General features: G+C 39.3%; 1 long non-coding RNA gene across 1 annotated transcript in view; it reads right to left on the bottom strand.

Moving 5' to 3' along the window:
* LOC104147463 (uncharacterized) overlaps positions 1-17,515 on the bottom strand; it is a 42,031-nt gene extending 24,516 nt beyond the window's left edge. Inside the window, exons 1-2 of the long non-coding RNA XR_011138582.1 lie at positions 17,366-17,515; positions 15,699-15,759 (exon numbers count right to left, since the gene is read on the bottom strand). This is a non-coding gene — a long non-coding RNA (uncharacterized lncRNA). The remainder of the gene's footprint in view (positions 1-15,698; positions 15,760-17,365) is intronic.
* Between the last annotated feature and the right edge of the window lie 296 nt (positions 17,516-17,811).

Raw genomic sequence — 17,811 nt, forward strand, 5'->3', positions numbered from 1 at the left:
GCCCACAAAGCATGTGGTTCAAGCCATGTAGAGGGCCGGTCATAGATTTGACCCTCTGTGCCCCATTTGGGCTCAGAGTGCATTGGTGTGCAGTGGGATCAGACCTCCTGGTTTAGATTGCCTTGGAAGGAATCTAGCTTATTTCCCCCCAAACTGCCTTGCAATTGAACCAACACAGGGGACACATGGGAGATTGTGCTACTGCTTCAACTCAAAATGCTGGAGAACAGTCTCAGTCTTTATTAATGTCTGCTAAGAGAGATTGCTGTTGATCATTCAATCTCAGTGAAAATGAAACTCTTCAGTGAAACTGAAGACTTAATAAGGACTAAAAAGTCTTCACAAGCAGAGCCATGGCACAGATTCAAACCAATATAAACATACTGATAGGAGTTTTATACCTAAATGCTACATCTCGGCCCTTATGCAAGGTTATGATCTAAAACAGAACGGCAAGCAAATGACAGGACAGGAAATAAAACTAACAGACTAAGTAGACAGCGTAAGGATAGGCTGAAGTCTTCTTCTATCTCTTTTAATTTATTTTTTATCACCTATTTCCTATGTGCTTATTCATATTTAAGCAATTTCCTATGTCACTTAATACAGGCAGATATTGATGTATTATTGCTACAGTACTTTTTCTATAAAGCAATTCAAAATGAATTTTTTCTTTATATGCTTTATACTGTCATACCTAAAACCCTTCCACCCCCAGCTTTTTGAGGGACATACTATGTTTTTTTAAACTGTAGCAAGAAACAAGACAGCATGACACAGTTCATCTTATTTAAAGGAGAAAGGTGAGAACTTCTAGGGGGAGATTCATATACCTGAAATCTGGATTTCCTTTTGCACATGACACAGTTTGAGTCTTAATATCAGGATTTTTATGAGTGGCAGTTGTAGCTGTCGTAGGTTCATGTGATAAGTAAGCTGATTTTTAGTCAATGTCTACATTACATGAATAGTGCCTTGCAGTGACTTTGACTTGGTATACCAGTAGTTAACTGACTGGAAAAAAGGGGCAAGCATTGCATGAATCAAATGTTGAAAAGGCAGCAGAGAAATATTTGTATCCTGCCAGCAACAAAAGAATCTAGCTGGGAGGAGCTCAGAGTGGTATGGTAGAAGGAATACGAATATTTGAAGAAAGCTGATAGAAAATTTTATTGTGGTAAATTTGGTAGTGGTTTGAAATCAACTGCATAGCTAGAATAATTGAGGAATATACAGTGAATAACAATGAATGAGCTTTTGACTCATGCTCTGTTTTTCAAACTGTCCCCGAGCTATTTGAAAATTTAAAAATACATGAGTTAGTAAAAAGTATTTCACAAATGGCTTAGAATATCATGGTGAGATGTGGGGAAACACTGACCCACTCTAGCTCCAGGCAAAGCTGGCGAGACCTTTGAAGGTTTTCTAAACAAACTGTGTACCTCATTACGTAGTATCTGTGTTAAAAAGCGTAAGCTAGTTTTCTTTAACGATACAGACAGAATCGATTTCTGGTAGCTGATTACGAAGCCATAAGAGATATTTACAGTTAATATTCTGATTTCAAAATCCATTTTTGATTGAATTTCTAAAAGTGTACAGTTTCAATGACCATCCTGCACTGAACTGACTTACTAGTATTTTGACACAGGGAGGTGGATCATTTGAAAAATTTACACTTTGTTTGTCATTGGCAAGCTATTTCTGCAAAATATCCTCAGAGCTAATTACCTAATTATTAAATTATTAAAAGCATGTTTATAAACTCAGACAGAACATATCAGTTTGTAACTGCACTGTGGTCAATATTTTGGATCATGTTCTCAGTTGCTGTAAAGTATATGGGATTCGTAAGTGAATCTTTGTTTACATCACAGAGTCTGGACCTTTGAATTGTTTAGCAATTCTGAGTCATCAGGCGAAAAAATCCTCTTTTTCTGTCTGCAGAACGGCGCTTCAGACTATCAGATATATCCCAGGAATTGAAATAAGTGAAATAAGTGAAAGTTCTATTGAGTGATTGGTCCGATAACAGTGAAGAATGTTTTAAGAAGAAAAAGCTCATAGCTGGAATTGCAATCATTGCAGTTACTGTGAGCTGGTCTTAAAGTAGATAGATTGAACTTTAATCAATCAGTGTGTTTTTCCAGATGGCCATAAGTATGTGTTTTATAATCCGTATTTTAAGCAGTGTTTGTTTCTCAACTCCTGAGGTAAGAGTAAATTAAGCCATAACCCTGAAATCAGTTTAAAGATACCACAAACAGTAGAGTATTATTTTCTTTCTAATGCTTAAATAACATACCACTGAAATGCAGCACTAGCCTGCTTTTCTCTCTTTCTCTCACGTGGGCATATACGGATGGCTGTGAATACTGTGCTGCCAGTACATTCATTACTTATTCATAAGCAGAAAAGCCACCAGACTCTCGGGTCGAAAGTTAATCAGCATTACCCCAAACTTTTGTGTCTATGTGCCTGATGTTGATGATAAAACCAGCAGTTAGTTATCAGAGCTCTGGTCTTGGCCTCAAACTCAAGGGACCTCTGCTAGGCCTTGCTCCAGCAGTGCCCTTACTTTCAGCACACCCCTTCTGCGCCGTGGCGGAGTTCTCCGACTTTTATTTCAGGCACAGTCGGGCTAGGCGGTCCCTGTGAAAACTTTCCCGTTGGGACTCAGCTCATCTGGAAGTCATCTATGCCTCACTTTGCTTTCCACAGGGGCAGAGTGCATCAGTAGTCCTAAATCTCCTGAGACTCTCTGCTGGCCACGGAGCACCTCTTGCAGCACCATCTTCCTTCCCTTTTCCCGCACAGCAAATTGCTTCACAGAGCTGATCCCGGCTGCGAGCCCAAGGCTCAGGTTTGGCAGCTGTGCAGGCGTTCGAAGCTGGCGGGCGGTAGCCCACAGCCCCACGAAATTCAAGAGCGACTTCCATTATCCTCCCTAAGGAAGAAGCAGCTCTGGAGGGAACCTCAATTATGTAATGCCAGTATTAACGGCAGGATCAGAAATGCCCTAATTCTTCGAGTAATTTGGGGTTGTGTAATGCAGCGAATAAGCTTTACTTTAGCACATGCTCTGAAGCAGGAAGGAGACAGTTAGGGGAATGGAATGAAATACACTGCATCTCAGATGGATGCAGTGGATTAAGTGGGATTTTTAAAACAACACAAGCGTAAGTGGTAGTGGCAGTGGAGCATATCAGAATGCACCTCCTTTCTGTCTCTGCAGGAAATGTAAACAAAGTAAAAATCAACTGTGAAGGAATAGGGCAGCAGGAACCTTCAGAGAGCTGAGAATATGGCGTTCTAGGATTACAAAGTCTACAAATTCCCTTTTTACAAAGTTGATGCTTTCAATATTGTTGCCACCAAGTGCCTTATGCCCAATGGCTCCCCATCAAAATGAGTGCATTGTGTAGCATTTTTTTACTCATTATTTCACTAAGTGGAGCTACTTCCTTTATACCCCACTCACCGTGGGAAGCAATAAAGACTCCAAAGGAGGGGAACAAGGAAAATAACACAAAGAACAGCCTGAAAAGATGCATTTTTCCAGTACAAGTATAAACTATTTAGCAGAGTAACCTTCAAAGGCCAAAACAAACTTCAAAAATCAAACCCTTCAAAAATCAAACAAACTTAAAGTAGAAAAGGAAAAAAATTAAATTATCGTCAGTATGCCAAGAGCTCTTCCAAAGACGTTTTAAGTGTGACACCTGTGCCTCTTCTTAGCAAGTTTCAGACCTTTGGTTGGATTATCTTCTGGAAATTCCTCATTCTCCATTGACTGTACAGAGAGCATAAGATAGCTCTGCTCCTAATGTGGGTTTTTGTTTAAGGACCCAGAGCAAGGTGGGATGAATCTGCAGCTGGATGATTATGCGTTCACCTTGGTGAACTTTATGTAATTTGCCTCTGAGGACTATAAAACAAAAAGCAGCATAGCAGGTCAAGATGCTCTCAATGTAGCTAGAACACTCCGGGGAGCTCTATATGCCTCTCTGATTTGGCAATAAATGTATGGGAACAACTTGCTTCCCTTCTTCTGCTATAGTTCCACCTCTTCATTTTCTCCTCTTTAAAGCACAGTCTTTTCCCTTCAAGACAAAGAGCTATGCCACAAGCACCACTCATGGTAGAAGAATAAAATCTAAATGAGATTTAAAATCTGATCTCAAAAGAACCTATCAATCAAATGTATTTCAAACTAAACTCACTAGACTCTTGCAAAATATGTCCTAGGGGTTTCAAATGCATATACTTGAAAGGCTCAGTGCTTTTTTTTTTTTTTTTCAGATTTCTGAGAAGTGTAAAAAAGTGTAAAACTAGCTTATGCATTGGGCTGCCAGTACATAAAACCTGCGTATACAGTGCTTGGAATGGAAACATTCATGTAATAGTCATGCAATATGGCTGGTATTATTTCCCTTCTCTAAGTAGTTATGGAAAATCTTCAGGAGTGAGCAAATTCTTTCTCATACCACGACATTCTGAAACCCAATATTAGAGTAATTCAAATGCTGTGAATGGAAACAAGACTTGTTTGCTGTACTTAATGTCCTGTATCATGTGACCACCCATATGCATTTGTAGAAGAACGTATACATACACAGAAGTAACACCACAAGGATTCTTGGCAGTGCTCTTGAAGGTTTATTAAACATACATATATATATTATGTATATTATTTGTTTCTTGCTTTTTTAAATAGCTACAGAGTTGAACTACGAATGACTTTTGTCCACTTTGCTTCATCTCAGCTCTTTCTGGGTATATTATTACCTCATCTGGCTTATTATTGTACCTTGTGTTCTTGTCCTTCATTAGAGTCCTGTAAAAAGCTTTTGGGCTTATTGTTAATTTTCTCTCTCTCTTTTTTTTTTTTTTTTCAGTCTTAATTGTATATCTCTGAAAATGTGTTTCTGAGGTTTTTGCTTTGGCTGGGAGCACAGTAGTTATATTTATGGGTCTACCATCAGTTTACTATAGTTCAAGTGATTTTCTGCTTCTTGCTTGTTATGTTTTTTGCCTGGAGTTGATATACTTTATGAGTTTTTCTGTGATATTGGCTTGTATATCTGGCATAGATAGTATTTTGCCTTTCTGCTAATAACCTATCAGAGACCCAAAGAGTAATAATTTTTTCTTCCTGTGTAATGTTGGGAGATTTTTTTTTAAATGAGCTGGAAAGCTTTATTAGTTTACCAGAAATGAAAGCTCGTAATGAATCCACATGGAATTCTTTAATCATATCTTTGCTATTTTATAACTGTACCTTCAAGTGGAATGTGTTTATATTTGCTGAGGAAAAAAAAAAGTTCTCTTGTTTAGCATTTCAGTATTATGCAGGAATTTTCAGTGCATGGGGTTGCTCATCATTTCTTCAAGAGTACAAAGAGTACTCAGAAAGGAGAGAGGAAGAAGGTGAGAGAAAAGCCTGAGAAAGGTGAAATAGCAGCTCCTCTTTGCCATAAAAGATTAAACTTTTAGCACGCTGACTTGTGTGCTGTCATGTCGAGCTGGGTTGCAATACTACAAATGATACGAATAGCTCATCATTGTACCAGGAGTTTCGGCAAATGATTCTGTTTTACTAAAGTTGCCATAAGTGACTATCCCAAGAGATCTTTTAGGGTAACGAGGTTTTTACCTCCAAAAATTAAGGGACATCCACAGGCTGGCTGGGAGCTGGAGGCACAAGCCATCTTGCATAGCAGCAACTCCTGCCTGCTCCCACGTTCAGAAATACACCTGAACTTTGTGCCTCACCTCATCTGTGGGGCCGAATCATATCTTTACTAGAGATGGGAGTTTCCAAAGACTGTGCAGACACTTAAGGAATACAAGCATGAGTGAAGAAATCTTTTAGGACGTGTGGCAAAAGGAGCTTAAAGTGGCATAATAAAATGGTGAGGGAAAAGGTTCTGTGAGAGGTCAAGTGAATTTTGGTTATAAATGTTAGATTCAATTTTTTGAAATACTGGATCCAACTGGTGGCAGATCCTGGTTGCAGCACAGTGAGCAATAGGCCTGCAGTTTTTCAGCTGATAGGCGCCTTTCATAACAAAGCATTAAAGACTTAGCAAAAGATCTAGGGGCTGTCTGGTTAAGAAAATCTAGGATAAACAACCTAAATTCTGCTGCTTTCTGAAGTGCAGAAGAGGCTTCTCTTCCACATTGCTTTCAGCTGTCATTGAAATTGCTTAACAAAGGGAGTAGCATTGGAGCATCATATTATTATGAATTTCTTTCACACTGTCACAAATAAGGTACACTGATTTATGAAAATCTCATAAGACCTTCTTTAAAGAGTCCTACTGATTTCCAGTTTGTTTGGATTCCTTTCTTAGATTATGGAGAAATGCATCTCTTTGGGCTCTTTTAAAAATTGCCATGTTTCTTCATTATGATAACTATTTTCTCCTCAGTTTTTATATAGAGCTTTAATGATTGCTTCTCAGTTATTCTGAATTATTTTCTTCCTTCCTAATGCAATTATACCTACATTACTCCTATTTTACAATTTAAATTGGATGCTTTTTCTGTCATTCTCTTTGTTTCTGAAAAACACGTACAAAAATCATAAATGAAGTTAATAAAAGGAAAGAGAGGGCAATTCCTGTATTGAACCAGGATCAGATCAGAAAGACAAAAGAAGAAAAAGCTCCCTGAATGCTGTTATTTATTCTGTTTATTCATTCTTCAGACATCTTGCCAGGAAGACTCACTTTAGAGACAGCATAAGTGGTAGTAAAGGGAAAGGGGAGAGGATGGCGTTATAGCAAAACAAGGGATGCATTGTGAAGAACAAGCCAAGTGCCAATGGCAGCCCTGTGCCTCAGCAGTGGCCAGAAGATGATGCCTTCACTTTGCAGAGGTTTTGGCATCCCGCAGTTTCATTCTGGTAGAGAACAAAAATGAGAGCTTTGGTGCTTTTTTCTGTGTGGGAGGAAACAAATAACAAACACAGCTATCAGAACGAGCCCACAGGACGAGTGATGGCATCACTGTGGTATCAATGAGGTAGTTAGGTTGTAAAGCTCTGGTCCATGCCAAGCACAGAAGAGATTTCAAACTCAAATGCCTACAGCGCAGGTAAGTGCTGTGAGCTCTTACACAATCTTTCTTACTCCATGAACTCCTGAATATTTACCTGTTCCTACGAAGCATACAGCTACAGCGGAAGGCAATGGTCATAGGCTCCTACCTTAGATGAGACTTTTAACAGTGGTGTGATTGTTCCAGATTTAAGGCTTTGCTCTCCAAAAAAAGGAAAAGAAAGCCTTTAATTTGAGTTCTGTCATATTCCCGCATCACCAGGCCAGGGAAGGTCTCTTCTGTGTCTACGTGGAACCTGAGTAATGATTCTGAAAATGGTGTTTGACAGAGGGAAAATGTTTCAACCAGCAAACTTGGGCTCCTGGTTTGGTCAAGCACATACCCTGGGGTTTGCTCTGAGTGTACTAAATACATATGTAAATATCTTTGCATTTTTTGACTTATCTGTCACATCACACAGGCTGTCTTGAGAAAAAGAACAAGTGGTGCATGATGACATGCCTCAGAATGCTAAATAAAGTGTTACTTCAGAAAAGTATGACAAGTGTGACTTATGCTTTCCTCAGTCTCTGGGCACTCAATGAGATATAATTTTAAAGGATCCTGATTTTCAGGAAGTGCTTTTAACATCAAGATCTTTTATGATATCAGTTTTAGCAACCTGAAACATCTAAAAATCTCCATAGGTATTTGAACATTTAAACCAAGAATTTGTTTTTTATGTCTGTTGATAGTTAAAATGAGTTGTTCATTTCATCTCCTTACAGAAGACCGATGGACCATTAACATGACTTCTAAATCTTACTCAGATTTTGAGATCGATCTCCCTGTGATTATGAGTTTTACTCATATTGAAAGAGTCTGTTTATTGTAGCATTTGAGAAACCAAGCTCTGTGCACCCCTAAGTACACAGGAAAATTCAGCCATTCATCAAATTAAATTTGGTGTCTTATTACAAATAGAACACTCTCCCTGAGGTATTTCTATGTGAAAAAATAAGTAGATGACACTGGAATAAAATGAAACCATAGCTTCACTTTTCAAATGAACTTTAAGAAACAAATACTACAAATTTAAAAATAGATATGACTTGTTATCATCATAAATTGAAAGGAGAAGAGAGATAAAATCTAAGTCATCACGTTATGTGAGAGAAAGAGAAGGAAATCTCTATTCACTTTTGGAAGTTTTTCCAGATCACACTGAGAACTTGTTCCCATGGGTCTTAACTATTTCCCAATATATTTTAATATTTGATTAAATACAAAGAAATGAAAATGTGCTGGAGGGATGCAAACACTCAGCTATGAAGTTGAGAGAAAGCCAAGATGAGACCAGCAAGTGGTATTTTCCTTGCTAAACCCCAACCTCACTACTTTCATGTTCTCCGGAACCTATACTTTTCCTGCCCAAACTATTTTCTTTCCTTCTTTTTTCAAGGATTCAATATGGCACTCATGTTGCCCTGTGTAGTCTGAAAGAAGGGGAGCTACTCTTTAATCTGAACAAAAATGTAAGACCCAGCCTTCCCCCCTCCATCTAGATAGCCCTTGAGCTCTGCTCAAAGAGAAGGGAAGGAAGGAGGATGAAGTAACCATAGGAAGAACCTCCCGGCAGCCCAGATATAACCAGCCTTTCATCTGTTGTCTTCTCATCTACCAATTTAGTTTTTCCTACCTGCCTCACTTCCCACTCCCCCACAATAGCAGGAGAAATGCCACACCACGTGGGCTACAGTTTCAAACCAATCTTCTCTACCCTCTGCTCACTGTCCCCTCCCTTTCTGTCAGAGGAGGGGAGAAGAAAAGAGGTGGAGGTTGTTTATCCCTTATAAACCCAAAGGAATGCACTTCCTTTCCCTTTCTCAGCCTTATTTTAGATGGCACACACAGCAGACATGGGTGTCCAAAGGTTTTACTTGGGCCCTTAAGGACAAATAAGGTGTAGTGAATAGTAGCAAGGGTATACCTAGATCTGTTCATGAATTCCCATCTCCCTAACAGCGAAGGGTATTTGGAGGAGTGCTTCAGGCCTAGCAGTCCATGCTTTAAAAAGCCTGTACAACAATCTGACTGGAAGGAAATTGTGGCTGTGAGAGTAAATCTGATTTCTGGAAATGAGCATGCATGAATTTACTGTTAAAAGCAGTTATGACACACATATCCACAGCACTTTTTGTATACAGGCAATCACTAAGCTGTGGGAATATATGCCTGCAAAGTGCTGTTCTGCAGTACTGAGCACATTCAGGTCCCGCTGAAAGTGAGATTCAGTAAGTCTCAGGAATATGATATAGAAACATATTCTGTGTGGCTGTATCCATACTACCAAGCAAGAGAAGGCTCCAGATCAAACCCTGCCTCTGAAACTGTGTGCTACTACTGGTTCGTCTGTGTGCTGCTTAGTGCTTGCAAGAACAAATTGTCTCGGAAGGACCTGGTTGGAGTGGTCTAGCCCAAAGCCAAGGAATAAGCTAAGACTAAGTGGGGAGAAACGTCGGGAGACCCGTGCTAGAGCTCAGTCGCAGGCAACTTTCTTTTTAGTGGTATAGTCATACCATAAAAACTCAGTCCTGTGCAAAGTCATTTATGTAACAGACATTTAGTCTAGACCATGCATTCCAGACAACCAATACACCATATTCACAAAATATTCTTTCCTGTGAGTGGAGCTTTGCAGAATCAAATCCTTCACTGCTTTATAATTCCACAATTGTAAAGCTCTGTTTTTTTCAGTCTGGTAATCAACAGTTTTCTTCCATGTTTCTCTTCAAATGCACCTCTAATGATCCTGCACATATTTGTTTCTTCATAATTGTTGGTTTCTATAATGCTTAATACCCCCTCTCTAATTTATCAGCTAAAATATGTGGAGAAGATCTGTCATGGGTACGGCAGGTAAATTTATAAACTCAGCCCCTAATTTTCACACAGGAATCTGTGCGGTAAGCATGATCTACAAAAAAAAAAAAGCGGGGGGGGGGAGGAAAATGTAGGAGCCTTTACTGTTCCTTTAAAAATCATTCTGTATCTTTATAGTTTTTATACTGTTCTGATACTGTCATCACAAAATTCTCCTTTCCCATAAATTTTAGATAGATTTTGATGCACTTCAATTAGTCAAAGGAAGAAGATGCTTTATCATTAATACATCTAACAGTAAAAAAATTCAGAGATACTCAAAGAGAATTTATTCTTGGAATTAACTGCTGAGTTGGTTCAAAGTTTACCTTGTGTTGGAAGATTCATGAATGTATTTGTTTTTTGCTCTGTCTATGAACAACTGCCGAAACGTTTACTGCTAATAATAACTAGGTACAGTCATCCAAAAAGAGATTTTTTTTTTTGGACAGAAAGTCCTTATGCAATGAGAGAAGGTAAATTTCCACTATGTAAACGAACTCTCTCTCTCACTTACTATTTTTCTTATTTTTCTTGACAATTGCTCTTATTAGATGCCCTAAATAAAAAAAAAATATTTCCTATTAATAATTATAAAAGCTGATTTTCTATCTTATTTCTTCTTGAAAGTGCATTTTAATGTGAAATCTCTCTGATGTCTATGAAGTATACAAATACTAACAAATTCTGAAACGTAATGGTTAAGAGAGCAATTACACATTTCATTGGTGTGAAATCTAAAAATAAGCAAGGTGTAGACTGTATTCAAGAACCTGCATGTATTACAGAAGCAATATAGCACAGCAGCCTCATGCATTTAGGAAGACCACAAAAATTAAAAGTCCGTAGGTGCAATTCTTGAAACTTCCTCCCAAACAGCACAGAGTGCAGAAAAATCATTGCAAGTGCTAGAGTGAACAGCAGAGCTTAAAAAGCATGTGTCAGAAATGCTGGAATATTTAGAGTACAAGAAGCTGCAGGAAGAAGTAATGAGAGGCTATAGCAAGTAAAAGACCACCAGCAGAAATACAAAAAAATAGTACTGATGAAGATCTGATCACCTTTGATAGATTCCTAAGAAGACCAACTAGAGGCTATCTAACAAAGCATTTCTTTAGCATGCGCAATGGCACGAGGTGGAATGAGCCAAAAGTACATTCTGTGCTAAAAAAAAAAACCCAAAACAAAAAAACAGCTGAAGTGGCAGTATTGCCACAGAAAATAAGAGCCCTCGAAACTGAGGCTGTGGTGGGAATGACTGCTGCCATCTGCCTACTGCTTCATGGATACACTGAGAAAGGAAGGACAAGGTTAAGGCTTAACAACGCTTTTATGCAAACCCATAGGGCATGCCTAATATGGAGTACTGCGAAAGTTTAGCATCACAGAACACCTAGCCAATAGATGAAACCTGGGAATGATAAGTACGTTTTCTTATCCAATCAAAACTGAGCAGCATTTTTTTCTAGATATAATATAGTGTTGAAAGTTGAACTGGCATTAATATCGTAAGTAGTAAAATTTACTACAGATTCATAAGGATTGCTCATGCCCATGGCTCACACAGAAGATGCTAATGCAGTACCTTTAATTGCATTTCAAGTGCTGATTCAGAACCATGTAAAAGAATATAAATAAGTCCCTGTTCATAGGGTCTGGTTCTGAATAACCAGTCCTCCACTCCCTCTACTGTCTCACTGCTGAACGGGGACATCTCCTACTATAAACTCACTATGATTTTAAGCCTCTAACCACATATTCGAGCAGGAATTACATGAAGTTAGGAAAATAATGCCTTTCCAATGGAACTTTATTTTCCGACGTGATTTAGGAAAAATACCCCTGAAATCAAGGTGTGATTATTCATCTTGTTTTGCAAACTGTAAGTAAATATTAAGCAATCAGTACCTTCTTTTTACTTCTATAAGCCTTGCATTGGGTAATGTTTAGTACTCCATTGGATCACATCAACAGACATGACCTGATGTACTGTACATGTCAGATGCATTTAATTTTGCCGCACGTTCTGTGGGTGTCTGAAGAAAAAGTACATTCCAGGACCTTGGAAATCCTTCTGGTTCTGTAGAAAGGGAGTGTATTTTCCCGACAAAAACTTTTTTCCAGTTATATTACAGTGTTCACCCTGAAGGACAGTAAAGCTACAACAGGACAAGAGGAATTTTAAGGTGCCCAGACTGTAAATTGACATAATGCTTAGAAGACAAGAAAATATACCAACTCTGACCTTTGCATGAATGATAAGTTCACCTCATGAGATATACAGAACAGGTAAAAATAATTTCAAAAATAGTCATCGTGGCAAAGGAAAGAGGTGGATACACACATCTAGTCAATGCAGTTTTTGCTAGCAAAATACTGTATAAATCTATAGCCGAAACTTCACGTTCAGCTTAATCTCTAATACCTTTTTTTAGCTACAGAATCAGCTGCTTTGGTTATACAAGGTCAAGACTATAAGTAGCTCAAATGAACTCTGGAATGTATTTTGCAGTAACAACATCTGGCTATTGGAAACTCCACTGACAGCTGCACTGGTGGCTCTGGAACTGCTGCTAGGGGCTATCTTCAGGTCAAACTGCTGTAGGGCTGGCTGAGCCCTCCTTTTTGCCAATGAGATTTTACTCTTCCAACCCTTTTCTTTTGAATCTGGATGATATCAAGTTTTCAGCCTTTCCTTGGGCTCATGAAAAACATATTCATCATAATAAGTTATGAACTCATGTAAGAATATAGTTGAGATTCGGTTTTGCCTTGCCAAAAAAGGTCCAATAGTTAGATTTGTACTATTTTATGAATCAGGTGAAGTGGCTTGCCCTAACATCCTACCAGTGGATGCTGGGATAATGCTGGATTTCCTGAGAACTACACCTCTTTCTCATCTCTCCTCCTTTCAGGAAGAAATTTCCTGCATCTGTGCCTTGAGAAGTGGTGTTTGGCCTCCCCATGCATGTCCTCAGGGCACAGGGAGGGGCCAAACCACATCTTTCTGACCTTCTTCCTCTAACCCACTACCATTTGCTTATGACAAGATGCCCGTGTACCTTGCCCTCGATCGCTGCACATCTATAAGAAGGTGAGAGGAGCCGAGTGGAGGAGCGAGGATGGGCTCACTCCAATGTGCAGCTGAAGACAGGCAGTGACAATCACGTCTCTGAAGTGTCCTCAAGGAAACTGTCTGTTTAATGTGTGTGTGTGTGGTTTTTTTTTCCTCTAAGTCCATTTGGATTTTACTGATTCCAGCTGTCACTTGCTTCAAGAGCTTCAGTTCCTTTTTGTCTAATCCAGGCCAAAACCACTGAGTTTTACTAAGCTCAAGCCTCAAGCAGTGAAGCTAATGCAAAAAGTAAGAAGCTTCATATTTAGGTGTGCAAGCTGCTAGAGCCTGTTTACTCCAGCTAGTTTTTCAAAGTTGGGGATGATTTTGGGACACAAACTGACGTGTACAGAGAGTCAAACTAAATCCAAAATAGTTTTTTCTCTGATCTGTTTAAAATGAGAATCCTGATCATCAATTGGAAAGATGTCAGTCCTTTTCTGACAAATTGATTTGATTTGACTTTGGCAAAGTCAATTAGGGAGAGAGTTCACATCTTTCTGATTTTTTGGTTGTGCTTATTTCTAAATTTCTATTTAATTGCTCTGAGGTAATTATCTCACTGGAGATGATTTCCAGAGAAACGCAAATTGAACTGATGGGTACCAGAATAAAAGCTCTTTCCAAGAGGAATTAGGAAAAATCATTGGAAATGTTAGTGGCTACATTTTTAGCAGAACCTGAAACTTAGACAACTTTTTTTTCTGACTGGCTTTAACATATGATTAGGTTGTTTTGCATAGCTGAGAACTGCTAGAGGATTACTGTTTGTGAATACTTTACTAGGAAATTGTTTTAGCAAGAACATTAGTTTTGAAAATGATCATTTGCCATTAGTTCTGGAAATGCTCACACCCAGCCCTCAGTGGGTTTTAGTGTTTGCAAAGGGCTCAATCAAACTCCTACTGAAGTTAATGGAAAAATTTGAGCAGTGGAAAAGTCTCTAAATATAATCAAATGTATCCTCATCTGAACGCATGCTCTGCTTGCTCAGAGAACTTAATTGTCATGCTTCTTAAATGAAGCACGAACAAGAAGTACAACAGATGATTAAATCCTGTCCTATCTGAAATCAATGACAGCTTTGCCTTTGACTGTAATAAAACTGGGTTGTCACCTAAAAGGCATAAATAGCAGCCGCAGTGTAGCCTTTACTTCCTTCCCTTTATTCTCTATTTCTGTCATCCTTCCCAAAATTAATGTACATCGCAAATTAAATGTTAGCTTTGAATAATAGCTCAGCATTAGCAAGGCCTGACTACAATCTTGCCTTATATTTGCTATTGATTTTTGTCCACTTATTGATATATAGAGAGATAAAAATGGGGTCATTTCTATGCAGTTAGATCTTGTACTGTTGAAATCAGTGGGAGCAGGAGTTGGCCGTAATCCAAAGACTATTCAAGGAAACTGGAATCTTTTCATGCGCTTGGATGGGTTTCATTTCAGATTCTCACTGAGGACCAAAGGGAAACTTGCTGAAGTACGGAATCTTTTTTTCTCCTTTCTGAATTAACATTAAAAACGTATCTATCTGATTTACTTTTTTTTCCTTTAAACTCAGTAAAGTCCTTTAAAAATAGTGCTACAGTTTAATATTTCCAATGATAATCTCTTTAATAAAAATGAAAATAGTCATGTTGTATAAACGACCTTGGGTTATTAGGGAAAGATGACTGCAAACGGAAAAAAAAAATTTCCATTCGCAATACCGAACGTAGGCAGTATTTGTATCTGGCAAAAACATTTTGTATGCTACTATATTGGCTTTGAACTTATTTCCCATGGGAGTAGATGTTGCTCAACAAAACAGGTGTTTCAGTATAATACCTGGAGGGCATTATTAAAGTAAGTTTAATATTATTTGTTTAAGGAATCCACTGAAGATATCTTGTACTTTGTTTTGACATAGTTCAGCAGAAGATATTTATTAGGGTTTAAATAGATTGTGATTTCTAGTTGTAAATGCCCATGACTGCTACACAAATCTGTTTAGACCTGTTAACAATTTAAAACTGTACAAGATATCACATCTTCCAAGCTTCAGTTTGTGTGCACTCTGTGTCACAAAACTCTACAGACAAAAGACATTAACCCTTTGGTTAATCACTTTCTGGAACGTAAGACCACGGGACCTTTAGCCACAGTGACTAGTACCCTGCTACTTACTGCTTGAGTTTTACTGCGCCTGCGTGAGGAGCTCACAGCCCGTAGGGCTGAGATTCTTCTTACCTGACTCCAACATCTGAAAGTTAGGTAGAAGTCTAAGGAAATTGCTAGTAATTCCTTTAGTGAATAAAAAAGACAGGCATTTCCAAAGGGAGATCCATCACTGTTATCTTGTGATGCAATGAACTGCCACTTGAGCTGCCCACCCCTCCCCATTAAATGCAAAAACAGCCTATGCATCCACCATGCTTTATGCACCTAGCTTTTACGTGGGTAGTATTATGGAAGATAATCTCATGTCTGTGACTAACAATTTATGGAGCATGTCTGCACAGGTGGGTACAGATAGCCCTGAGTTCATCCTGTCCGTGCTCCTGCTCACTCAGCTACCTCCGAGGAAAGACAAAATGAGCTCAGGTCTGCCGGCACCTGCTTAAGTAAGTCATACCCTTGGAAGAAGAGACGTAAGCGGCCAATTGCTACTTTCAGCAGATCCGCTGAGGTCATTCCTGCAAAATAAATAAATAAATAAATGTTTTTAAAAGTACAATAGGAAAACATAACCGAATGATGTCAAGAACCGCGGTCTTTCTGACTTTGAGTATGAAAAAAAGAAATGGAGAGGAGTGGAGCTCTATCTCTTGAGATATGATTAATAAATATGTGAGGCTAGGATTTTCTTCCTAACGGCCATTAGGCTCTAATTGCACTGAAAGAAGCCAAGTTACTTAAAATTAGCTTCTGCACAGTAGCAAGTGCTATCCTTCCTATGCATAAACCTTTCTGAGTGTAGAGGAGATTCAGAGGTGTCTAGGACACGAGTTAAAAATACTTATTTTGAAACTCTCTTCGTCTTCACTGAGTGTTAGGAGTTCTATTTTTATACGAAAAGTAAGCATAATAACATATGAGTGCTACTTTTAAAAGGCATACATGATGCATTTTAACACATTAAGCAAATTGAAAATATCTGGTAGTGAAATTTACATATGTAAATATTAAAATTTCTTTTATTTGTGCTTAATCATATGATTTTAAAGCCGGTACGTCTATGTTTAAAATGTTATTTTTTTCTTATGATTATAAATCTTATTCCATTAGAGATTAAGTAAAGATGAATTAATTAATTTTGGAGGAAGATCTTTAGCTTCTCTACTATTAGAATTCTGACTTGTCCTAAAAAAGAAAAAAACATTCAGCTCATTAGATAAATTCTGATGACGCTATACCGCCTTACAAATTTCCCACCAACTTCTTGTAACATTGTCAGGTGACTGGATGGATAACAGTACTGAAATCTCTGGTGCGTGATGTATCTTGTTTCGTCACCTCTCATAAAACTGTTTAGGAATATGAAAGTTGAATCTAAAGTACCTATCTATATATAAGGCTTTATACTTTGACTCCACATATGCAATCTGCAAACTGCATGTTGTTGACGTAAAGATGCCAGTCAGCAACTGCAGTGCTGTGCGATACCGCTGCAACGGGGGCTGCAACAAGGCGTGAAATTCCTCCAGGAGAAATGGCCCAATGTGTAGCTTTTATTTATCAGTGGTTTTAAAGCAACACTCAGCCGAGGCAGAAACACCATTTTAAACAGACAGGTAGTAAGACAAATAAGACAACATCTCCACAGTCTATGTGACTGTGAAAACAGAAAGTGGATGAGGAATTGCTGGCACAGAAGCGTGAAGGAAGTAGTATAAGAGCAGACCCTCAGCACTGTAACTCCAATTCTCCTGCCTAACGCCCAAGTCCCACTGCATTGCTTTGCAGACTGCTACCATGTTCAGGACCATTGCAATCTACACTGTTATGTTATGTCTGCCACTCTTGAATTGGGGAGCCCAGAACTGGACACAGTACTCCGGGTGAGGGCTCACCAGAGGGGGAGGATCGCCTCCCTCCACCTGCTGGCAACACTCTTCCTCATGCAAACCGGGATACCATTGGTCTCCTTGGCCACGAGGGCACATTGCTGGCTCGTGGTCAACTGGTTGGCCCCCAGGACTCCCCGGGCCTTCTCCGCAGAGCTGCTTTCCAGCAGGTCAACCCCCAGCCTGTCCTGGTGCCCGGGGTTATTCCTCCCCAGGTGCAGGACCCTGCACTTGCCTTTGTTGAACTTCAGGAGGTTCCTCTCTGCCCATCTCTCCAGCCTGTCTGGGTCCCTCTGAAGGGCAGCACAGCCTTCTGGTGTGTCAGCCACTCCCCCCGGTTTTGTATCATTAGCAAACTTGCTGACACTGTGCACTCTGTGCCTTCATCCAGGTCATCGATGAATAAGTTGAGCAAGACTGGACCCGGGATTGACCCCTGGGGGACACCGCTAGCTACAGGCCTCCAGCTGGACTCTGCGCCACTGATCACAACCCTCGGAGCTCTGCCACCCAGCCAGTTCTCAATCCACCTCACCGTCCACTCATCCAGCCCACACTTCCTGAGCTGACCTATGAGGATGTGATGGGAGACAGTGTCAAAAGCCTTGCTGAAGTCGAGGTAGACAATATCCACTACTCTCCAAGCCTACCTCCAACTTTTACAACTCCAACCAGCCCTTC

Source organism: Struthio camelus, chromosome 1 (genome assembly GCF_040807025.1).
Source record: "Struthio camelus isolate bStrCam1 chromosome 1, bStrCam1.hap1, whole genome shotgun sequence".
Taxonomy (NCBI): domain Eukaryota; kingdom Metazoa; phylum Chordata; class Aves; order Struthioniformes; family Struthionidae; genus Struthio; species Struthio camelus.